We start from the raw sequence: 25,662 nt of genomic DNA, 5'->3' as shown, positions 1-25,662 counted from the left end.
AGCAGTGGGGGCGTTTACTAAAACCTTTGGAGAAATGAGCCACATTTTTGGTAATGTGCTTATTGAGAAGGTTTGCAACAAAAGTTGGCTTACAATAATGCTAGTAGTATGGTCCTTTGTAGACAGCACTGGGCTTCAGTTAGAGGTCTTGGAAACAGTTTTTCTCTATTGTTTTCCCGGGAGTTATTTGGTGGTCCCCTTTCAGAATCGATTCCGCAAGCCCCTGATGTACTTGCTCCTCTTGGGCCCGGGAGTCGGGGGAGGGGGGGCTCTACCTCTCCACACTGGGGCTCCTCCTTCTCTAGACGGAGCCACCGTAGAGCAAGGTCCCCAGGGCTGGGCCGTCGTGTGGGGGCCACTGGGAGGAGAAGCTGCATCTCGTGGCCAGGGGGTCTTCACGCAGCATCTCCCCTAACTGCTCATTCTCCCCTGGAACTACCCGGTGCTTTCCGGGGGCTGCCCCCAAGCAGCCCGCTGACGCTCCCTTGCCCGTTTACCAGGACGTTGTTAGTGCGTGCCCTCGGTCAGGCCTGGAGTGCGGGCCGGGCCGGGCCGTCTGGGCAGCTGCTCTGGGCCTGAGCTGTGACAAGGAGCACAAACGACTCCGTAAACGTGTACTAGTTGACCTGGATTTCCCTACACGGCAACTAACGTGACCAAGGAGTCCCACCTTGGTCCACCAGAGACACCGCCCTCTAATGGGGGTGAAAGAGAAAACCAGACGGCACCCCTCACGGCCCCGACCCCTGTCTGGGGGGCGCTACTGCTGCAGGAGCTTGAGGTCTTAGGCGCTGAAGTTCTGAGCCCCAGCAGTGCGTTCTGCAGCCGGTTACCAAGGACAACGGGCCCATGGGCTCTGTGGGCTTAACACCCTTTACGTGGCCCCTAAAGACCTGTCAGTCTCACCAACGGGAGAACGGGAGGCGTTTTGTCCTTGTGTCTTCTATGCCCCGGAGGACGTTCTGGACTGGAAAGTACATTGGGAAGTGAATTGGTCTCTGTCATAACACTTCACGCTACTGTGAATAAGTCTTGCCCACCCTGAAAAAATGTAGAGCAAGCAGTGAAGACTGTTGTTGAAAAGGGACAGATCATCGGTTGACTCGAAGCACCGCGCGCTTCATCAGGCCAGGTCTAGGAGAGCGGCCCCCCCTGCTCTGGAGCTGCAGGTAGCCCAGGGAGGTGGGGTGGGGGCGAGTGCCAGCCCAGGCTTCAGGGGCAGGCCGAGCCTCCGTGGTGGGGGCACATGAGTTGGTTGTATGATTGTGGTCGCACACTGTGACGACAGTCCCCAAATGACAGCTGCAGGTGAGATGACTCTGAGTGTCCTCCCAGCTTTGTCAGCCTTTGCGGCAGCGTGCATGGTGCTGTGCAGACAACTGCATCTTGTCCTGAATGAATAAGGAACTTCACGGAGCACTGTGAGTGCCCAGTGACTCAGCCCCGATGAATGCACCACTGAAACTTGACTGTCCTCCTCCGTCTTCCCTTGACTTGTCAAAGTGCCTCACTGTGCTTAAATAAGAAGGCTGGCGTTCAGTCCAGTGCACAGTTCCTCAGGAAACATGTGATGGCCCAGGTCCTCACTGTTCACCAGCACCACCCACACCCCCCCAGGAGGGAATCCCTGATTGTCACAGACTGGGAAATCCTGTGCCCCCACCGTGGCGCCTGTGCAGCTGTCCCCGGGGGAGGCAGCCCTGTTGCCGTGTGCATCTGCCCTTGCGACTTCCAGTTTCAGGTCCGAAGACCACATTCGACTCCCGCATCTTTGTTTTGTCTGAGGAATCTTTTTTTTTTTTTTCATCTGTGGAATCTTAATGCATGGGACCCGTCTCTTTTTGCTTGATTGTCAGGCCTAGAAGCTTCTCAGGAGACGTCCTGGAGTGACTGACCCCTGTCCCTCTGAAGTGCCTGCAGGTAGTCCAACCTCTCCCTGTGAATTTCACATTTCCCACTTAGTCTGCATCAGTTTTCTGTGGCTGCTGTAACAGAGGCTCACAAACTCGGTGGCTTAAGACAACGGGAGTTTGTCACCTGACAGTTCTGTAGGCTGAAGCCAAGGTGTCATCAAGGCCACGTGTCTGCAGAGGCTCTGGGAAGACTGCCTTCTCCAGCCTCCGCCGGCCGCCCCAGGTCCCTGGCTCGTGGCCCCATTCTTCACCTTCAAGCCGGCGACGCTGCATCCCTGCGGTCCTTTTTCTACAGCCATATTGCCCTCTGACCCACTTGGAAAGCTTCTCTGTCTTTAAGGATTCATGCAATTAGTTGGACCAACCCAGATAATCCAGGGTAGTAGTCACTTTTCCATCTCAAATTTCTTAACTCACACTGGCAAAGTCCCTTTCTCTGGCTAAGGTTCACACGTTCTGTGATTAGGACACGGACACCTTTGAGGGGACGTCCTTCTGCTGACCACAGTAGTTTATGTCGCATCATGTCAAATACCTTCCCCAGGCCTGGGGTTGCCATGGACTGGGCCCACGCAGAGGCGACTCCAAGCTGACGCTGGTGGGCAGACTGTTCGCCAGGCAGGGCCCCGGGAAGCAGCACCCGTGCTGGGAGCAGGGAGCAGGAACCGGCAGGAGTTGGGTCACGGCCTCGGGGAACCCACAGAGGGCTCCCGAGCTGGAGCGGCCTCAGAGTCATCCTGGCTGGGGCGGATGGAGATGGTCTTCGAGAGAGCAGCCAGCTCACGGCGGCCTGTTTCATTAACGGCATGTCCAGCGTCACACCTCACACAGTCTGAACACAAAACCTGCGTCTGCACCCACTGTGCCCCGGAGCAGTTGACCTCCAGGGTGGGGGTCGGCAAACTTTCCCTACGTATATTTGACTTTTTTCTCTTTTTGCCATAGGGTCTCGATGTCAATTACTCCACTCTGCCCTTGTGGTGTGAGAGCCACCGCAGACAACGCATAAAAGGATGTCAGGACTGTGTAAGCTTTATTTACACAAGCAGGTGGCGGGCCACACTCGGCCTGCAGGCTGCTCGCTACCAGGCTCTGCTCTGGGAAGTCATCTCATTGAACAGGTGCCATGGACTGAATCCGTGGTCCTCCCACGTGGCTTCAACCCACGTCCAGAGTCTTGACCCAGCAAGGTCTAGGGCGGGACCCTGCAATGGTAGTTTGAACGGGTCCCCAGATGAAGTTGACAGTGCCAGCCCAGGGACCCCTGTGTGAACCTGACTCAGGTTAACACTCACGACGGAGAGGCAGTGAGGCCATCTCGGAGGAAGAGTCCTTAAGTTGTCCTCTAACAAAACAGTGACACACAGTGAGCATCGGAATGTCAACTCGAGGGCAGACTACTTCAGCAGGTTGCTTCCTTACGTCTCTGGAAGAAGAGGAGCCAGCCCTTTCTTAAATCATGTAATCTGAGGGGTGTCCGAAAGGCCTTCCTCAAAATGTTTTCTCTAATCTACTGCATGGATTAATGTTTGACTTTTCAGCAGGGCCAGTCTTGCAGGAATGCAAATTTCTGTTTTAGAAATGCCCGTATTCTGGATGATGGCAAACCGCTTGAAGGGGATTGTGCAGGTGCAAGATTTGATACTGTTCACAGGCAAGATTTTCCCTTTCAGACACCCTGTTTTCTAGTCTGTGGGAATGGACCACCGGAATGATATTATTTCACAGGTGGCTGTAAAGAATCAGATGAGATCTAGAGAGATAATGCATCTAAAAACCCTCTTCCTGATCACATGTGTGTTCAGATGAGCTCTCTTTATTTTTTCCCCTGTGGACAGCAAGGCCGGGGACAGCAGGGGACAGCAGGATCTTAGAGAGGATGCTTATGGATGGGAGCAAAAACAGATGGGCATGGAGGTTGCCAAAGACAAACTACTTCTTTTATAATAACATGTAAAACATAATGACATGTAGGCTAGACTTTGTTAAAGACAAACTACATGTATCAGTTAGCTTTTGCTGCATAACGAACAACCCCCCAATTAAATGACTTACAACAAAAAGCATTAATTTAGCTCATGATTCTGCTAGGTGGCTCTTTTGATCTGGTTTGAGCTTGGGTGATCTTGGCTGGGCATGTAAATTGGTCATCATTTTGTGGGTTAACTAGGTGCTGGCGGTTCCCAATATAATTAATTGGGTGACTAGAGATTAGGGTCATGAGGTGACTATGCCGAAAGTCTCTTACCTTCCAGTAAACCAGCAGAGCCGACTTGTGTGGTGGCAGGATTCTTAAAACAGCCAGTGGAACCTGGTAGCCCCAAGAGAACTAAGCTAAGAAGTGGCCCAATATCACATCTGCGGCATTCTGTTGGATAAAGTGAGTCACATGGCCGGATTAAAGTGTGAGGAAATAGAGTCCACTCCTGATCGGGTGCCTGCAAAGTTTGTGGCCTGTGTTTGAAATTTACCACGTTACTGTTTATAACGGTATAAGCTCATCCATGTGCGTGGTCTGCTGAGTGCCTGATCTGGTGTTATAATTTCCTGCTTCAGCTTTTTGTTATGCAAATCGCAGAACTCAAAATGAGCTCCGAATTGCCCAGCTTCTTGGAGAGAGAAGCATACCCCATGCACCCCCGATATTTTTATCCTGATTTGTAGAAGAAGGTCTATCAAAGCCGCAAAGAGCTTGTGCACTTCTGAACCAGGAATTGTGACTGACCCTTTGCATTCCAGGTGAAAAGAGAAGAGCATTTTTGGCGATTGGAATTTCAAATAATTTGAGAACAAAAATCAGTTTTATTTTAATTGAGTGTGTGTGTGTATCTAGAGGAAAGATACAGAAAACTGTGCCTTCAGAGGTGTGGGTGGCAGGAAGGGCAAATAAGTAAACGGTATGCGAATGCTCCTTGACCTCGTCCTGAAACCTGAAGAATAAAAACAAAACCTTAGTAGGGATGTTTGGCTTGAAACTAGGGGAGCAGCCCAGAGATTTATCTTTGAGACAGATGACCTGCAGGGGCTCTCTGCCTCTGCGACTACTCTCTACATGCGGGAGGTGGAGAGGCCTGTGGGGTTTGGGGCTCAGCGGGGCTCTGAGCTGTTTGGGGAAACCTGGCTAGTTAGTAGCAGAGTCCAGACGAGAACCTGTAGAACCAAGTTCCAAATCCAAGACTTTCTTTCGTTGTTCCGCACAGTTTGCGTTACAGACGCTCCGCTCAGAGGCCGCCTCTCCCCGGCCTGCAGGGGAGATGCCCAGAGCCCAGAGGGAGGAGGCTAATGGGGGTGCTGCTGGCATCCGTCTGGGGAGTCATTAGGGCGTGAAGGTGAGTGGCGTCCGGCGTTCTTCCTCCTCACAAAGGCAGTGGCGGTGACTTCCAAGGCCTTTCTGAGAGCGCCTTAATGCCGCCGCTCGCCCAGCCTTTGGTCCGGCATGTCTTCATCACCTACTAAGTAGGTGACAGCATTTTCCTTGGTGGAAAGTGCATTAGGTCATGACAGTTTTAGGTAACGATATTTTTCCTAGGCACTCGTCAACAGCACTGTCCCTGTCAAGACGTGGCCGTGAATTAGTCATGTTCTCTCCGGGGGGTGGGGTGGGGGGCCCAGTCACACCTCTCCAGTCACCCCATGTGGAGTTTAAGCTACTGAAACTACTCTTTGTGTTGCTGGGTGACTGTTACCCACATTCGACAGAAATATTTTCCATGTTCTGCTAAGGAAATCCTCTGTCAAGGTAAACAGCCCTTTTCCTCCCCTTGCCACTTGGGTCTTGCCAGGAAGGTCTAAATGAACCCTCTGTAGTCATTTTCCTTTCAGTATCTCACACTGGAGTTCAGTTATAAGCTCTAAGCTGGGGAAGTTAACTCCTGCTGAAAGGCCACGGAACCCACAGCAGGGAGAGCTGGCCCGGGCTCCGGGTCCTGCCCCAGGCCTCCTCTGGACGCTTCCTAAGGAGGGAGCTGTCCTTTCCGCTCTTCTCCTCTTCCGTCACTTTCCCCTGCGACCCATTTCACAAACACGCTTCTCTCTCAAATCGCTGTGAATGTCTTTTTCTAGGTCATCCTCTGGCGCCCCCATTGTTCTGTCCTGGACCGCTTCATGAGGTGTCAGGTTTTCTGACGAGCTGAGATGCACGCTCACTCCTTTGTGGAGAGCTGAACGCTGTTTGCAGATAACTGAGTCTGCAAACTAGCTCTTTGGCCCAGAGACAGCTTTTAGTTGCAGCAAAGAGGCGTTGCTGCCCGTGGGTGGGATGGGGCGGTTCCCCGGTGGCTGCTGGTAGACAGGCTGTCCCCTCCACACAGGTCACAGGTCATGTGATGACACAGGTCATGCCTCACTAGATTGAAAAACAGTCCAGGGCCCACCTGTGCAAGTATGAGCTCCCGTCCTCTTTCCAACTGTCTCTTCTGTCCCCTTTTTGTGACTCCTTTGATTCCTCAAAACGGCCATGGGTGTTAAATGGTTCTTCCAAGCACACCGGTGTAAGAACCGTGGTGGCGGTGAGATGGGGCAGGGGGCCCACTGAGTTTTGCCTCAGGGTCCAGGTGCTTGAAGAGCGGCCTCCCTGCAGGGGCTTGCCTGTCGCCCTAGCTGGGCGTGGGTAGTGAATTCTAGCCTTGGGCATTTCTGAGAACCCAAAGCCTAACCATGAGCTTAACTGTGGCCAACCATGGCTGCAGGAAGTGAACTTAATCCAGTCAGGAAGTGAGTCCGCCTTCTGGGACAGGGGTGTCCCCATTGTCCTTCTCATCACTCCTCGCAGCTCAGGGGTGGAGTTGTGAGCCTGGCAGCCTGGGTCAGTCAGCTCTCCATCTGGCTCTTGCCTCATTGTATCTGTTGTGACTCTGCCAGTTTTTGTTCCTGAAGGCTCAGGAAAGCATGGATTCTGTTACTGTCCTGGGCCACCTGCAGCCATTCCTGAAGGTGTGTGGCAGGAGGAGGAAGCTGGGCCATTGACAATCCTCTTGACTTTCCTTGACAATAACTTCCAGGGAAATGGGCGCAGGAGGTAAAGCCCGGAAGAGCAGAAGCAGCGCTGCCAACTGTCCCCTCGACACGCTCATTCCGCCTTCCACGCGCGTTCTCTAGGGCTCTCCCTGTAGCTGTGCTGCGCAGGCGAGCTTTAAGCCTGGAGGCATCGTCCTTGGACAGCAATGGGTCCCCTGAGTCATCCCTGTTCCTGAAATGCTTGCTTGGCACCCAGCAGGTGCCTAATTCCCATTTGCTGCAGGAATGAGTGGCAGTGGACCACGCTGGGTGGGCTGGGGCAGGGTGGTGGGGAGGCTGTGGGAGTTTGGGGACAGGTGGGAGTTTGGGGACAGGTGGGAGATGCTGCTCCACGTGGGGGCTTCTGAGAAAGATGGAAAAGTAAGGAGTTAGGTCTGGCTGTGAGTTGTGAACAGGTCCTTTGCTGAACTTTTATTATTTAGATGCCAGTGAAGATCTGCAGGATCTTGATGATTCCTTAGGTGTTGGACCGATGTTTCACTTCGCAGTGTTGCATCCCGGAGCCTCACACACCACCATGCATGTATTAGGTTCCACGCTAATGGGTGCACGGGTGATCTTGCATTCTCCCCTGAGATAGAGCATGCTGCCCAGAGCACGGTGCCAGGGCCTGTGTGGCCGGAGATGGACTTTCCCCAGGGAGCACCTTGTGTGTTTATAGTGGATCCCAAGAGGGGCCCAAGGGGAGTTTCTACCCACGTGTACGTATGAGCTGTGAGCCACGGAAACCAAACTTAAACAAAGGTAGGCCAAAAGGCAAAGTTGTGGAGTGGGTATGGGATGTCTCACAGGACAAAGATGGGGCTGGGCCTCGGGAATGACCCTCAGGCACTGTCTTGTTTTTGTCCATCGGGGTCTGTCCCTCCTTCTCTTCTCCCTGGATCGGATTTACTTCTGGCTTCTCTGGTGCCCAGTGTGGGGCATGGGAGACGGCACTCTCCGTTCGCAGCTTCCAATTTCCCAGGCAGCACACCTGACGGGCCTGGGAAGCAGCCACAGCAGGCGATCGCCTTCTGGTCACGACTGCTTCTCCAGCAGCTGTGTGGGTGCAGTGGGGAGGGGAGCCGAGTTCCCAGAACGGAGGCGTGGACCCCACAGAATGGGGCGTGGAGCTGGGCAGCAGAGCAGGGGGCCCCGTGCTGCCCGCACAGTCTCCCCACTGCAGCGGAAACATCCCCGCGGTGTGCTCCGCCCTGGGAAGTCGGCGGCCACCTTCCCAGACTGACAGCTAATTCCGAGGTGCTGCTGCTCAGTGAGCAGTTCGGATACTTCTGGTCACTGGTCCTATTGTGTCCGGTGGGTGACATTCTGCTTGGACTGAATAAACAGAGTGACGGGAGGTGCACCTCGGACCTTGTAGGGGACCCTGAAAAGCAAGAGAGTCTCCCCAGGTGAAAACTCGGTCTGCAGTTTGTAAAACAGCAGCGGAGGGGGCTTTTGTCTTGCATTTGCGTCAAGGAGTCACAATTTCAGAGGTCAGAACTATTTCCTACAGCAAAGCGGTGGTTTGAATGTAACAAGTGGCTCGATGTACACAGAAGGGACCCCCCCCCTCGTCCACCTGGAGGAGATGTATCTTTTCTCCCTCGTTCACTGGTGGAGGCATTCATTTTGCGGATTTGTGCAGAGTACCCACCATGGTCAGTACTGAGGGGACAGCGGTGGACAGGAGAGGCCTAGGCTCTGTCCCCCAGGAGTCCCTGAGGCCGACAGTGCCAGGTATAATGAGAACATGGAGTGGAGGAGTCCAGGGAGCACAGGAGATGAGGGGTTCCGGTCGAATCTCTTTGAGACAATGGCCTTTCAATCGAAGGTTGAATTTGGGAGTGGAGGTGCAGCAGATAAGCAAAAGAAGGTTCCAGAAGGTGGGGCTAGTGTGTTCTGGCCTCAGGCGGGAGGAGTGTGGCCCCTCTGGGAGCTGAAAGAAGTTCCTTTGGTGGCAATGGGGAGAGGAAGCGGGGGCAGGTAGCCAGGAGCCAGGCTGTGTGTAAGGACTGAGGACTCTGTCCCAGAGGCACCGAGAAGCTGTTGAAGAATGTTGTGTTCTTTAGACACTATGAATGTGGTGACACTGTGATATCGCTTTCCTGCGGCTGCTGAAATAAATGACCACACCCTTGGTGGCTGACAGCAACACAGTTCCAGAGGGTAGGCGTCCAAACTGGGTCTCTCAGGCCTGGGACCAACATGCTGGCATCGCTGTGTTCCTCCCGGAAGCTCCAGGGAGAAACCTGTCTTCTTGCCTTTTCCAGGTGTCGGAGGCCTCTTGAATCCCCCAGCAAGTGCCCCCCGTCCATCAGGATGTGGGAATCATGGGGGGCCACGATTTCGTCGACCACAGATAGGAGGCCTGGCGGCGACCCAGTCTGGCGGGCTCACGCTCCCCGAGCGTTGGAGTCGCAGCCCCGCTGCTTCACCCACTGCTGTGTGTGCACCGTGCTTGGGAAGGCTCCGGCACATGGTAGGTGCTTCATAAATGTTTGCTGAGTGAATGGAGAAAGAGATTTAGGAACCTCTGGCCGCAAAGGGAAGAGCGTGCTGGACTGGGACAAGAGTGGACACAGAGAGGTTTGTTGGAAAGTTCTGTTGTCCAGAGAAGGGACCAGAGTTGCCTGGCCAGGGTGGTGTGAGTGGATGGATTTGAGGGCAATTTAGGAGCCAGTCAATGAGTCTTGGAGGTTGATCAGATGTGAGGGAGCCCAGATGTTTGGCGTGGGTGCAGAGGAAGACTGGGTGCCCCTGACACAGGGGACTTGGGAGGAGCAGGTGTGGGTGAGAAGTCCAGAGGTGTCAGTGGCGAATGTGAGCCTAAGGCCGAGGAGAGCGGTGGAGGCCGGAGTGTGAGACTTGGCAGTCGGGCTAGCGTGTTAGTAGTTATTTATGGAAGTCACAGACTTCGATGTGCCCCACGGGGGAAGGGGTGGGTGGGAGAGGGGAGGGAGCCGGGACCAGGTCCCGAAAACCAGTTTGAGGAAATCTGTCTCTCATTCCAGTGTCTGGCCGTGTGGGCTGAGACGGGGCTTGGGCAAGGATCTTTGTTTGCGTTAGCGTTTTTGCCATTGTCTAGTTTTTATGAGCATTTCTTGTTAGGAGGGGCCCCGGAGGGTTAGCATTGGATATGGAAATCACGTATTTTTAGAGCACTGTTGGAGGTTACTTTCTCTGCAGTTCTTTGTGTGTGATTGGGAATTTGAGTTTAGTTAGATGCATATGTGTCAGGTTTGAATGGAGACTGTGGTGGGTGCCTCAGAAGTCTGTGAGGTCCCTGGAGGTGGAGGGGGCTGGAGATCACATTTGTCCTCGCTGTCCCTCCTTGCTTACCTGCTTACCTGCTTACCATGGGAGACTGTAACAAGCAGGAAGCGTGGGTCTGGGCATCCTGTGGGCCCTGGTGCGAGTGCAGTGGGCCTGAGAGCAGCAGCTAAAAGGGTAGAAAGGGCCAGGAACCCTAGAACCCCAAGACGCCACCCGGGGAAGCCAGATGCAGTCCCGGTGCCGAATCTCAGAGGGACAGGAGAAGAGAGGCGTCCAGGGCACTTGTGCTAAGAGTGTAATTGGGAGCAGACAATCTGAGAATCTTCATTCCAGAACTTCTTAAGGGGTGGGAGAAGCCCAGGATACTTCAAGCTTGTTGACATCCTAAGAATAAAAAAGCAAAAACAAAAGCAACAAAGATGGGGAAAAATGCCAAAACAACTTAAAAACTTTTTGGAATACCTAAATTTACATTTAACAAGCAAATTCTTTGTACCTCAAACCCAACCGTCATTACGCGGTGTAACTGTGTCAGACACTGGAGCGTTCTGCACCACAGGTGTGTGGCCTGGCAACGCAACACGAGATTAAAGTTGTAGGACAAATGTCATCATCATTCAAGTTCACATGCCATCTGTGCATGCCACATATTTATCTTGAAAGTCAAAATTTGAGGCCCTGTGATTTTGGGGCCAAGGTCAATGGCCTTTTGGGGATGGGTTTTTGGACATGCCATTCATTACTTAAAACCCAAGTACAATGTTCTTTCCTCTCTTCAAAATGACTGAGAACCAATGGATGCCAGGAAATGAGCGAGACTAGGCCCTGGGGCCATGATAACACATAAAACGCAGCCCTCGGAGCCTCAGCAGCCGCTCAAGGGGACCCCGGGGTCTTCCTCCCACTCGCTATCTTCCCTTGAGTCAAAGACTCGAAGATCTTCTCCGGGTTATTCACGGTGGCCAAGACATGGAGACAGCCACAGTGCCCTTTGACAGAGGGTTGGGGAAAGGAGACGTGTGTATATACTGTGGGACCCCACTCAGCCATGAGGAAAGGTGACAGACCGCCGTTTGTGACCACGTGGACGCATCTCAAGAATACCATGCTGGGCAGAGTAAGTCAGAGAGAAAAGTCAAGAATCATGTGGTTTCACTCATGTGTGGGATGTAAAACTGAAAACCACATACAAATGAACACACAAGACAGACACAAACTCACAGACACAGCAGTGGGGTGGTGACCAGAGGGTAGGAGGTGGGGGTAGTAGGGGGTAAAGGGCATCAAATGAGTGGTGACAGGAGACTGAGTCTGGGTGGTGAGCACATGATGCAACATCCGGGGCATGTACCATAGAATTCTACCCTGGAAACCCATAGAGTCTTATGACTGTACATTGGGAGGGCCAGGCATTCCCGCCACCGTTTGCTCTTTACTCTGCGGGGGCGCGCACGGCGTGGCGGGAGGGAGAAAGAAACGGGTCTGTTGTGCTTTCGTGGTCCTGGGAGTGGTCGTCACCGATGGCGGTGGAAGTGCGTTCACTCAACTTCCCTCGTGTGCTTTTTTATAAACAGCAGAACACATGAAATCAACTTCACTAAAAGACTTGTAAAATCAGAAAACTTAAAAAAAAGAAATGCATAAAATAAAATCAGAAAATAGAACCGCCTTCAGCAGTTGGTAGCGTGAATTCTCCGGGGCCACAAAGAGGTTTTTAAGTATTGAAACTCATTGGCAATGGGACAAATGAGTCCCCCCCCCCCAAACCGTTAAAAATAGCTTCTGTAAACTCTTCACTCCCTCCGACGGGGAGCTCACCATTAATCACCTTTATGACATCTTGTATTTAGGCCACGGATATATCTGTGGGTCCTAATCAACCACTTTCCTGAGGAAATTGGCCAAATCCCGACTGGAGGGGCAGATGGATCCCAACAACCCTGCTATTCAGACAAATCTCTTTTCAAGTGCCCTTAGAGCTTTTTCTCATACTCCAGCGAAGACAGCCGCACAGGAAACAATAATAGTTTAATCTCTTGAAAAATTTCCTTCCTGCACAGCAGCCCTTTGAGACAGGGAGTCAGAGCCAGCCAGGGCCACTGAGCAGCTGCCTCTGCCAAGGGCAGGCTGCTGCCCGAGCCTCCCAGCTCCCCACCCCTTCCTCCTCTCCTGTCCCCAGCGCAGGGGCCCGAAAGGGGTGCTCTTCTGCCCGGTGGTGGCCCTTCCTGACCTTCGCAAAGGGCGTTGCCAGCGGAAGAGCCTCTCCGACTCTGCTGTTTGTAAAGCCCCGCTTCCCTTCTCCTCCCTGAGCTTCTGGTGGTGGAGTGCCTGCCGGGCTGCCTGGGGAAGCGCACTGGTTCTCAGGAGCGTGCATTCTCACAAGACGGAGTCATTGTAAAGGTGCAGTCCTTTGGGGGGGGAGCCTCGCTGTCTCCCTGGCGGGCAGTGCCGGCTGGGTCTCAGGCTCCAGGGTTCTGAGCACGTCCTGGGATCGGTGGGACGCATAGGACCTGCTTCCTTCCGTGGGTTCCCTTGGTCCCTGCTCTGAAACCAGTGTGGGCACGAGCCTTTACAGGCTCCCGAGAGAATTCACTGCAGGTCTTGTTCGTGCTAGCATGAAGACTGTTCCTTAGGGATTTGCTCTGGGGTCTCGTGAAGGTCTCAGGCTGTACTTGGCCTCATAGGAGAGTCTCCAAACAGCAAGTTCACTGACCTGTGGATGGCAAGAGCCCACTCTCCCCCACTGACACCCACAAACCACTCAGGTTCTGGTTCTTTTGACCCATTGGCTGCCAGCTCTGCTGGGCACCCACCACATGCACACCTCTGCCCCCCTGCACCCTCTGACTCCCGTGGCCCTGGGTTCCGGCTCCTCACCCTTGATTTGGCAAGTTCATGAACAACTTGCAAGGCCTGGGCAGAATTAATCATGTTTGTATTTCTTGTGTATTCCCCACTCCCACGCCTGTGACTTTTACAAAAATAAAAAATAGTCTCTCTTTATGGAGGCCACAGCATTCCTGATCCCTCAGATGGAGGGGGGTGAGGCCAGTGAGACTCATTGGCCAAACTGCTGATTAGCACCAAAGAAAGTGAACGTAATCAGTTAGGAAAATAGCTCCTCACAGCTGTGGTGTCTAGGAATTCTCTGGATCTCCTCCTGTGCACTTTCAGGCCCAGCAGGAAACACAGGAAACAGGACCTAAAGTTTTTCATCACTTTTTGCCCACATTATCAAGGGTAACTGGAAATAAGCTGTGCAGTAGTTTCTATAGGCGAGTGCCTTACTCAGCCGGGGACATCACCTCGGTGGTCTAAGCAGGCAAATCGACAATGTCTCTGCACACAGTAGCCGGGGGGTGGGGGGGGGCACAGCTGCTGCTGTTGCAAAGGACGTCGATGACCAGGTGGCACCTTGAGATGCTCTTCATGGTGCTGCTTGTACCAGTAAATTATTAATGACTCATGTTTCCAGCAACGAGGGCACACTTAAACCGATGTCCGTGTCGTCTGCGAGAGAGGCCCTTACTGCAGCTCTGAGGTCAGGTGTTCTTTATTTCCGCCTTGCTCACAGCATTTGTTTTTGACATACAGAAGCCGTACATCCGTAATGTAGGCCACCTGATGGGTTTAGAGATAAGTACATACCTAAGAAGCCATTACAATATATGCCAAAAACATATCTGTCACCTCCAAAGGTCCCTCCCACCCCCTTTCACTATTACTTTTCATATGTGACAGTAACATTTAACCGAAAATCCGCAAATTTTGAACTGTCCAGCATGGCACTGTTAGCTGCCCCTCTGTGCTGTGCAGTCTGTCCCCAGGCCTTGCTGGCCACACACAATTGCGACCTGGCACGATCTGAGTAGAACCTTCTGGTCCCCCCGCTTCTCCCCACCCCGGCCACCGCTGTTTCACTCTCTGCGAAGTCACGTTTTCAAAGAAAACGGAATTGATGGCAGTATGCTGAAATTACATTAAAGGGAAAAAGTAGAATATATTATTTATACAATTCGATTCCAATTTAAGTATATTTATTACAGAGAAAATGATTATTTTTAGTGATGGGACTTATGAGTGGTTTTAACTTCACTTTTACAAATTTCATCATTTCCAAAGTGTTTGTAATGCAGAGCCGCTCTGTAACCCAAAAATCCAGAGGCGTTATCGAAACACGATTCCACTACCACAGTTTCACTTTTTCAGAACTGTGAATCCCTCGTGAGTGGTCTTCTTTTTTCACAAAGCCTTTGTTCACAGAATTCTGTGTCATTTTTTTCTGATTTTTTTCCCTCGGGATTTTTCAAATATATTCTGCTTGACTACAACTCCCGAGAAGATACAGCGATTCCCTTTTGGACCCCTGACTGCTCCCCGTGCAGGCAGTTATCTGGCTCGGTCAGAGGTCGGTCCTGGGCGGGACTGGCCCTGACTTCCTCCACGTGGTGGTGGGCGGATGGCCACCCAGGTGGGCCTGCTGGAGTGCCCGAGGGCGCCCGTCCCGCCCCTGCTCCTGCCTCGCGCCTGGCCTCTGAGTTCAGAGCCAGGCCGGACTCTCCCGATCCTCGCCCTGGTCTTCCTTCTGGGGACGCGCTCCCATCGTGGTGTCCCTTCTGGTCATCACTTTTCCCTGTCTGCATATAAATGCCCTTCATTCTGCTGTTTGCCCTTAGGTTGGTAGTTTCCTCTCACCTGTCCCAGATCCTGCCCGTCCCTGTCCCCAAGACAGGGTTGAGGGTCAGTTCTGCTCTGTTCTTCCTTCACCCTGTGTATCTGTCATCATGTTTACCACCTTGGAGGGAAATTAAGTGTCCCCTTCCCTCCTTAAGGGCAGGGGCTACTCCTTGTTTTCCTCTCCAGCCCCGCCCACTGTGTAACATGACACCTCTCTTCCCTGGGCACTCAGAACAGTGAAGTGAACCCAGTTATGCTGGTTTCTGTTTTTTTTCTTTTCTCTCTTTTTATTGATGTTTGAATACACTTGTCTCCATTTTCCCACCATCACTTTCCCCCGCCCTCCCCATCCCTACCTCCCCCCACCCTCAATCCTACCCTCCTTTGGCTTTGTCCATGGTCCTTTAGACATGTTCACTTATTGCCCTTTCTCTTCTTTCCTACATTCATTCTTTCCTTTTCCCCTCCCTCTGGTTGCTGTCAGTTTGTTCTTTATTTCAATGTCTCTGGTTATATTTTACTTGCTTTTTTTTTTGTTGTTGATCAGGTTCCACTTATAGGTGAGATCACATGGTATTTGTGTTTCACTGCCGGTTTATTTCACTTAGCATAATGCTCTCCAGTTCCATCCATGCTGTCCCGAAGGGTAGGAGCTCCTTCTTTCTTTCTGCTGTGTAGTGTTCCGTTGTGTGAATGTACCACAGTTTATTGATCCACTCAATTACTAATGGGCACCTAGGAGTTTTGATTCCACCACCCACACTGCTGGTGCGGAACTCTCTCTGGGAGGAAGAAACCCGTGGAGGAAGTGGCTGCTCATTCCCAGAAAGCCGGTCTAGGAACTCATCTTCTCTGTGTGGGGAAGGAGTCATAGCTCAGCTGACAACGTAGGTCCTCAGTCATGTCAGTCAGAGGCCACTGCCGTGGTGCAGAATGCCACCTAGTGACTCACAGTGGGTCCCAGGGAGAGGTGCTTTTGGGTTATGGGGATACTATGCATGGAGAAGCAGTTAATTACTTAATCTTTCTAGCTTATTTGGGAGTGGTGATCTCACTTACTGAAAGGAACACATGGTGAACTTGGCCTTAGAAATTTCACAGTGGCCACAGAGTAAATAGGGGTCCACTTTATGAAACTCAGGTAATGGGACTTACAGGAAAGACAGTGTGCCATCTCTAATGACAACCCAACCAGTGCATCAGGGCAATTAGAGCCACTTCAGCTGGCCGGCAGGGGAAGGCTGAGGTACGAGTCCTAGGAGGCTGTAGTTGGGGGTCTGGTGTGGCCATTAGGGATGGAAGCTTTGGAGTCAGACCACCCAGCTTCCAATTTGGCAACTTTCCAGTGGTACAGCCTTGGGCAAGTTAGTTGGTGTCTGTGGTCTTTGGCTTGTTCATTTGTACATCGGAAATAATCTTAACATAATTAGATTTGGAGAATAATGAGAATATGAGGATTAAATGAATTAATACATTTTTAAAGCCTAGACTAAAATGATACGAATTAGTATTATCATCATCATCATCATTATTAGAAAACATTGTTTTCCTGGTGTGCAGTCATGGGAGTTCTTCGTGTATTTTGGAGATCAAACCCCATCCGAGGTATTATTGGCACATACATTTTCCTGTATGGTTGGTTCCCTTTCCATTTTGTTAGTTTTTTCTTCACCCATGTGGAAGCTTCTCAGTTTGATGTGGTCCCATTTGTTTATCCTTTCCTTTATATCCCTTGCCCTAGGGGATGTATTGATGAAAATACTGGTGTGTGGGATATCTGGAAATTTCCTGCCTATGTTCTTCTCTAGGACTTTAATGGTGTCATGACTTACATTTAAGTTTTTTACCCATTTTGAGTTTATTTTGGCGTGTGGTGTAAGTTGGTTTCATTTTTTTGCATGTACTTGATCAGATCGCCCAACACCATTTATTGAAGGGGCTGTTTTTACTCCATTTTATGTTCCTGCCCCCTTTGTCGAATATTAGCTGACTGTAGTGACATGGGTTTATTTCTTGGCTCTCTGTTCTGTCCCAGTGTGTCTGTAACAAACACTTCTCCAAGGAGGACGTACCCAGGACCTATAGACACAGGAAAAGATGCTCAGCATCACTAGCCGTTAGAGAGATGCAAATTAAAACCACAGTGAGATAACACTTCACACCAGTCAGAATGGCCATCACAATCAAATCAACAAAGAACAAGAGCTGGCAAGGTTGCGGAGGAAGGGAACCTTAGTGCACTGTTGATGGGAATGCAGACAGGTGCAGCCGCCGTGGAAAACAGTGTGGAATTTCCTCAAACAACTAAAAATGGAACTGCTGTTCAATCCAGTGACCCTGCTGCTGGGATTATACCCTGAGAATCATGAATCAACAATTCAAAATGCTCCCCAATGTTCACAGAAGCACTATTTACAATAGCCAAGTGCTGGAAACAGCCTAGGTGCCCACCAGTAAAGGAGTGGCTCAGAAAGCTGTGGTCCATCTGAACAATGGAACACTACTCAGCAGAAGGGAAGAAGGAGCTCCTACCCTTTGTGGCAGCATGGGTGGAACTGGAGAGCATTATGCTAAGTGAAATAAGCCAGGTGGTGAAAGACAAATACCATATGATCTCACCTACAAGTGGAACCTAATCAATAAAACAAACAAGCAAGCAAAATAGAACCAGGGACATTGAAATGAAGGACAAACTGGCAGTTACCAGAGGGGAGAGGGAAGGTGATCACAGGGAAAGGAGGGGAAGGGGCAAGCAAAGGACCATGAACAGAGGACTCATGGGTGTGGACGGGGGTGGGGGGGGCTTGACTATGGGAGTGCGTGGGTGGGGAGCAATGGGACAACTGTAACTGACCAACAATTAAAGAAATACAATACTGATGTTGAATGTGAAAAAACAGTTACTACCTTGCTGTGAAACAGAGCCTTCAGTTTTAAGTTTTATCACTTTGCGTTTCAATCTGAGGGGGTTAAGCATTAGTTGTGTTTGCCTGACTCAGTGGCACTTCAGCAGCAGCATGAATAAGGTCTCGTGCCAAGACAATGCTACACACACTTTGCACTGAATGCTCACTTTCTTACTTTTTGTTTGTAGATACTTTTAGGCCAACTCTGACGCTCTCGAAGGCTGTTTTCTGGAGAGGAGGGCTGGAGGGGGAAGAGTGAGCCAGGTGGGCAGGAGGGCAGTCGCCTCTGTGAGGTCGACCCCTTCCCATTGCCAGGAGATTCATTTTCCGACAATTCTTCTTTTTTTCCTCTCTACTGCCCAGGTCATCTTCAAATGTGATTTCAAACCATAAGGTATAAGTATTTTGAACTTTCATTTGAAAACAATCCCAAACGGACAGGAAGACTAGTGAATATTTATAAAGAACAGCAAATACCCTTTACCCAGCTTCGCCTGTGGTGAGCATCGTACCCTGTTTGCTGTCTCTCTTGTCCGCTGCTCTCTTCCTAGACGTGTGCTCGCACACACAGACTTTGTTCCCTGGGCGTTTGTGAGGCCTCGTCCCCGTCGTGCCCTGTCACCCTAAATCCTCCAGTGTGTGTTATCTGGGCACAAGGATAGTTATTCTCTCACACAACCACAATGTGCTTGTCAACTTTAGTATATTTAACATCAGTATAATACTTCCATCTGCCGTCCATGTTCCAGCTTTGTTGACTGACCAAATAATATCCCTCACATTTCCCCTTCCACACAGGGTCCAGTCTAAAAGAGCATTTATGTGGAATGACTGTTTAGTCTCCAGAATGCATATTTTTTTTAAAACATTGAGCCCTTTTAAGCACTAAAAGGTTAACTTTATTGCTCTAAATAACAGAAGCAAACTGGCTTGATCTACTTATGATCCTTGAGGCTGGAATGAAAAAGAAAATGTTCGTCTCAGAATGGCTTACTCATTGGGGTGCCACTCGGAGGAAAGGTTCGGTTCTCTCCCCGAGGGGCTCTGTGCCAGTGCTTCTGTCCCCATTGCTGCCTCGCAGATAAGCATCCCTCCCTTCCGCCCCTTTAATTCGATAAGTGTGTGGGCATCGACAGAGTGAAGTTCTGGGGAAGCCTTTCCGTGTACAGATGGGAAATGTATCTTTTTGGGGATTCAAATTGAATCTGCACTTTTTCAAGCTTAGGTTTGTTCAGATAAATGCAACAGATTTTTTTGTACAAGAAAAATTCTGTCAATATCTTTAAGTGCCTCTCAGGGATCTGGGATAGTAAACAAATTACTGAGAAAGGAAACAAAACAAAAACCCAAGCCTCTCCCAGTGACTTGAACAAAGAAGTAGAAAATCACCTTAAGATGTGAGGTCCCTCTTTTCATGAGTGATGGGTGGCCATTTCCTCTGATCTTTCTCACAGACCCCTGTGGGAGGAGCCAGCAGCTTTTTAGGGTCATGGTTTTATGAATTGCACGAAAGGAGAGGGGTGTGTGTGTAGATGGAGGGAAGAGCGGCAGTGACTTCTGTCTCGGGCTTCAGAGGCCGGTTTGCGTACGGGTTTGGTCCAGTCCAGAGTGGGGGGCGGAGTGTGAAGAGGCGGCTGGGGACAGCACGGGAAGGGCTGGGCTCTGGGAAGCAGAGTGAATGGGCAGATGGCACATGGTGGAGGGCAGGCAGAGAGGGGGTCTTCCTTTCCGGTCCTTCAAGGTGTAAGTGTCCCTAGAAGCTGTCGTTGGTTAATTATTTGTAAGAGAGTAGGGCAGCCGTACAGCCCAAGCGTGCGAGTGAACACACGCACAAACGGCCATGGAAAGGGCGCTGTTGGGCTTCTGTTCGGGGGTGTCGAGTGTGTGGTTGAATACTGCAGTTGGAAATGTGCTTCTGAGAATCAAGAAAAAGAGAAAGATCGGGCAAACTGGTGTTTAAATCTTGGATCAAGATGGGGGTAGAATGAGAAAAAAGGAAAGTTCTGGAACCTCAAGTCTAAGCGAATGCACAGTGAAAACTGTAAGCCTGGGTGAAGAGGGAGTCCCATTACTGTGAGTCCCAGTGAGTGGCAGAGGTGGGGGAGGGCTGGAGGGCTCTGGAGGGGCTGTTCCTGCCTTCTAGTGTGGAAGCCCCCTTCTTTCGTGAAGGAGGGCCAGCTCTGGTGCTCCTGTGAGCTGTAGTGTGTGTGCACGTGTGCGTGTGTGTGTAGGAGGGCCCTGGGAAATGGCCACAGAGAAAGTCGGGGTGTTGTGAGGCTCCTCACCTCCATCTCAGAGGCTTGCAGGCTGTTTTGAGGGGGGAACACCTGCATCTGCTTCTCCTGCTGCTTCTCAGCCAACAGCCCTAAGCAGCCGCCACCTGTGGTGGAAGTTAGCCCGACACCCAGTGAGTTAAGCAAGTGAGGTGTGACAGTAGTGACTTCCACTGATTGTTTTATAGGCTTTGTAAGGAGTAGGGGTCAGGAACACAGCCCAAGTTTTCCCAGTATGTGATATCAGTGGGGTTAAAGATTAAACTTCAGTGGTCTTGGCGAACATTGAAGACTCAGATACCATATAGCTGGTGATATTTGATGGTCCGTCTGTCAGAGGGAACTAGGGAGCTAATGTGTGTATGTGAGAGGGAACTGGGAGTTAAGGACGAATAAACTCTTCCTGTCACATCATACGAGAGCCGACAGCACCCACCCACCTCCCGACTGGTCCCTGTAGGTCTTGATGTTAATGACCCAGGAAGGAGGTGAGGGTGTGGCTCCTTCCGAGGCAGGTCCTGTGGGCCTTTGTCAGCCTGACGAGTCTCCCTGCTGTGACTCACAGGGTGATGGCAATGGGAGGCTGCCTGAGTTTCCCGAAATGTAGTCTGATATTAGATAGTCATGGTGGTTGTTTTTGACCTTATTCAGAATTTTTGTGGAACAAATCAATAGTGCATATACCAGAAAATGAAAGTTAAGTTATATTATTTGATCAACACATAAATGTAAATTATACTCACATACATATATATTCGATATGTGAAAGCTGACCAATTTCATAAGATGCAAATTAGGCCTATTGCATTTCTACTCACCAAACAATAAGGTTACACAGTACAGTTCCAGTAAGATCTATGGTGAATGAAAACCTTGATATTCGGATACTCAGTGAAATAACCCGCAGAGCAGTGAAGTCAGGGGGAGCCACCCGGCTGCTATGGGCAGGTGGCCTGTTGCTCTGTGAGGGACGTTACTGTTCAGGTTAAGGATGACACGGTCAGGCGTGGGAAAGCTCTCAGAGGCAGCGGTGCCTGAGTGAGTTTGAGAGTCCATTTCCTGCCCCTGAGTCTGGGGATGTGGGGAAATACCCTTCTGCTGGGAACACATCTACAGGGGCTGGAGGTTGGTGAACTGTGAGCAGCCCAGTGTTGCTGTGAATCAGAACTCAGCGGCAGGCAGACCTTGGAGAGCCCTGGGCGCCACCCTGAGAAATGTGGGAGAGGATCTGCTGGAGTCTGGAAGCAGGATGCGGTGTCGGTCTCCAGGAGGCCTGCGGGGCTCGAGAGCAAGGTCAAGCAGAGCACGGAGCATTGTGGCTCCGCTGGCCCCAGATCCATCTTTCCGGCCCGGACCTCCCCATGGTTTATCACGTAAGCAGGAGAGAGGAGGTGAAGGGGTTTAGACAATCCCAGGGTGCAGGCACCGTGATACCATTTCCAGTTCTGCATTGAAGAAGGAATGATGGGGCCAAAGGGGAGAGGACAGGTTCAGGTGACCGTTCAGTGAGGTTTGGCTATGACTTGGAGGATGTCAGGGATGACTCCCCAAATCTCTGCCCGGTGTCACGTGGAGAGGTGAGCAAAGAAGTAGGCCTTGGCAGTGACACTTGCCTCAGACGTCTAGGTGGACATTGAGTGCCTTGAGACAACTGTCAGGCACTTCAGCCTGGAACTTGGGTGAGGTCTGGGCTGCACAGATGGATTTGGGGGTGACTGGTACTGCCTTATTGCTTTCTAGCTCAACATGTATGTACCCAGAACACCAACACAGCTTTCTGGTAGATTCTATGAGTGGATATTAGGTATTAGCAGAATAGCAGAAGCCAACTCTATCTTGTCTATCAAGGCCAAAGGAATCTGCATTTTTATTCCTTAGGGCAAAACCAGGGCTGTAAGGAGGGATTTGGGGTGGGAAAAAGGGACAATTCACTCACTTAGGAACACATCAACCAGAAGTGGTGCTGTTGGGCCCTGGGTGAAGTGGCTCGGTTGGTTGGAGCATTGTCCCATAACCAGAAGGTTGCAGGTTCAATTCTTGGTCAGGGCACATGCTTAGGTTGTGGGTTTGATCCCTAGTCCAGGTGTGTGTGGGAGGCAACCAATCAGTGTTTCTCTCTCCCCCTTATTCCTTCCCTTCCTTTTTCTCTAAAAAGGTGATGAAAAATGCGGGTGAGGATACATACGTACATACATACATACCTACATGCCTACATGCATACATACATAATGGTGCTGTGGGGTGGCAGCTAAAATTGTGCTTGCAGCCCTTGCCACGCGGGGATGAGCCTTCAATGTAAATACATTGAATACAATGTAAATACAAAGAGTGACTTAGGCTCAAAATTGACCTGATTTGTGGGCAAGGAACATCCATGGCTGTGGAAGTTCCATGGTAATGTCCATGGTTCTGATGTAATACCCAGGTGTGGAATGGGAGCTGGACGTCCACTTGTAGTGTTGTAGGTCATTGTACCCGCGGTGCCGCCAGGGCTCACAGGACGCCTGTCCTTGGGAATGAGCAGGCGGAGAGGAAAGGGGGGGGGCTGCCGCATGAAGCCGCATCCCGAGTCCGAACCAGCTCCCGGAAGCTGGGCCTCGGAGTGGTCGCTGCCGTAGCCGGGTGGGGCGGTTCCAGGCTGGAGGAGGGTGCCGGGAACAGAGGCCTTGAGATGATCGTTGAGTGAGTTGGGGGCGGGGACGGGAGCTGGCCCTGTCGGGTAGATGTGGGGAGGAAGGGCCCCGGCAGAAGCTGGGTGTGCCCTGTGGGTCTGCCTGGAGTGAGGTGAGAGCTTCTGGGGGCGGGAGGTAGCTGAGGGTGATGGGGCAGGGGTCTTGGGTTAGGGACAGAAAATGTGGGACAGCTTTGCTTTCTTTTTGGGGAGGAAAAGAAAAGAAAACCCATTGACCTTAGGATTCTTGCGTGTGGCTAAAGAAGTGATAAAATGGCCCCAGGGAAGAGACCTTTGAGACGCCTGGATTGACTGTAGCGTGACGGTGAGGAGCTGTTCATGTTTAAAGGCACCTGAGCAGTGTAGCTGGGTTTGCCCGGGCTGGGGGACAGGAAGATGTGGGCCTGGGGACAGGTGACATAAATCCAGCCATTTTTATGGAAGAGGAGGAAGAAAGAAAAGAGCCCCGCCCCCAATAATGGAAAAAATAAGAGTCCAGAAAATGAAAGGAATGGCCACAATTCAGTGTTAGGTGTGCCAGAAACCCTGGGTTTGAACATAGATTCGTCTCTTTCCATCTGTGCTCCCGGGCAGGCATTGGCCTCTCAGTTTTCTCTTCCTTCATTTTGAAACAGGGCCTCCCTCACGCACGTTCTCTGTGGGGTGACTGAGCAGGTGAACTGACCCTCCTCGGTGATGTGGAGGGGCAGCGGGAAAGACCCAACAGGACACTCGGGAGTGGGACGCCCACAGGGAGTGGCCGCATGCTCATCGGGTGCCCAGGGAGGGTCGGAGCGCTCTCCCCCTGCAGTCCCCGGGCTGGAGGAGGAGACCCAGAGCACGAGGAGGCACTTGGCTTACCCTCTCCTCGCCTCTGTTCCGGCGTTTACTGTGGTCAACAGGCAGCGAGGATCCGTGGCGCTTGTTCTGAATCCACCCGAGTCTGCGGGTGACGGGCCTTCCTCCCATCTTCCCTGGCGAGGTGCAGCTATTAATTACACTAAGTGACAAAGATTCTCCTTGTTGCTGGATGGACACAAGGATGAATCTTTGTTACTGACTGCAAATAATAGAGTCTGGTGGGGATCCTGAGTCCGGCCCGAACCTCGTGCCCTGGGCCGTGCGACTGGGGGACATGCCTCCTCCTCCTCCACGGGCCCAGAGGCTTCCAGGCAGACGAGTGGGCACGACTTGGGCAGCTTCCTCCCGTGAAAGCACAGCCTCTGTCCTTGTTTCTTTCTTCGGCTCTGGCATTAGGACAGCCTGTCCCTTTACATTAGCTCAGTTCTGCAGGGAAACGGCCATTGAGAAGGAAATGCTCTGAAAACCCAGGCACGAGCCCACCTTTCAAGGCACAGCCGAATGATTGCTTTCTTATTGTGCTACACGGGGCTGGAAAAATCATTCCTTCTGGTACATAGTTTTCTTTTTTGCTTTGTGTTTTCGTTCTGCTTAAAACACACATATGTGCCAGAAATGAAAACATTTTTGGAGGGTACGTTTCAGGGACTCCTAAAAATAGGGCCTGTTGCCAATATACGATTCCTCAATATGCAGATGGCTGGGAAGGAGCCCAATGAAAAGCACATGCTATTCAAGTTCTCTTTAGAGAAACAAGAGCTGGAAGGTCTGACTCTCGCCCCAAAGCTCTTTAAATCAGTCGTTTCCATGATAAATTTTACCCTGAGCCCTCAGACATCATTCTGTGCGTATTTTATGTCGATCTCTTTATCAGACCTGGGAAAAAAGCTATTAAGAATAATTTACTCTCCAAACGGAAAAATGTGAGTCGACATGAAGTTTCAAATAATCATCGAGACTAAAAAAGGTGTAAAATCCCCAAATATCTGAGCCACAAGTGGCTGCCTTACAGACCCGGCGACGAATCCATGAGGACAAGAAATGCAAGTATGTTAACATAAAAACCTTTTCATTTCTTGCCTTCTGTTGTCTACAATCAGGAATTACCTGAACTCCTTTCTGGAAGAAAGAAAAATGTCGCACCGTAATTAAGTTCAAAGAAATCAGCGATGACAGGGATTTGCTTGGGACTCTGTGGTGTCACTCAATGGAAACGAGAGCCCCGCAGATAATTTAGAAGAATTATCATTTGTCATGAAAAATCCCACTGGCGAGCTAATCTCTCAGATGCCTTGTTTTATTTTGTAAAAAAATATTTTTGACTAAGAACGAGTCAATACTAACAATTATTACCTGTCCTCTTGTCAAGACTCACAGACCTGCGTGGTGTCCCCTCCGGGGCAGGCTCTCGTGGGGCTGAGTCGTCCGTCCCTTGCAGCCCTCCTCTGCCTCGGCAGGGTGGTACCGGCCCCTGAAATACGGCAGGAGGTCTAGACCTTTACCCTTGGAATTATCTTGCTTTCCCAGCTCCGGTTAAATTTTGCCTTTCATATCTTCATATTTCCATGACAGAGCGTGGAAAAGAAACTTAGAAAAGGTTTCACCTTTGCTGTTAAAAAGTTATGACCTTTGCTCACATTTGCCAGCAAAAGTGCCTTATAGCACCAATTAACATGAATTATTAACTCCCAGATTAATAATTTATTAGGAAGCCGAACGGCCCTAAGCCCTGCCAGACCATGCTATTGAGAGAAAAAGGAAGAAAACAACAGAGCTCTGATTAGAACAGGTCGTTGACAATGTTGGGACTGAGTTGTGGCATCTAGATAGGCCCTCTGAAGGATTTAAAAATTTCCCCTCTAATGCCAGGGTGCCTACAAAGTCCGACAATTTAGCTAGTAATTAACCAAGAACTCGTGTAGATGTTTTTAAAAGTAGGTTTTTTATTTAGCAAACTCTCGTGTGCCTCTTCCTTCATCAGCTTCTATTCAGAGCACACACGCACTGCTTCCTCCCATCCTCCCGCCAGCCAGCCCAGTTCAGTGCTCACGGGTGTCAGAAGCAGTGCCCATGGTCACACGGGTAGGTGG

The sequence above is a fragment of the Sturnira hondurensis genome, unplaced genomic scaffold, assembly GCF_014824575.4.
Source record: "Sturnira hondurensis isolate 20B ecotype Veracruz unplaced genomic scaffold, ASM1482457v3 Scaffold0002640, whole genome shotgun sequence".
Taxonomy (NCBI): Eukaryota; Metazoa; Chordata; class Mammalia; order Chiroptera; family Phyllostomidae; genus Sturnira; species Sturnira hondurensis.
The sequence above is the reverse complement of the archived record's forward strand: the minus strand, read 5'-3'. Positions refer to the sequence as shown.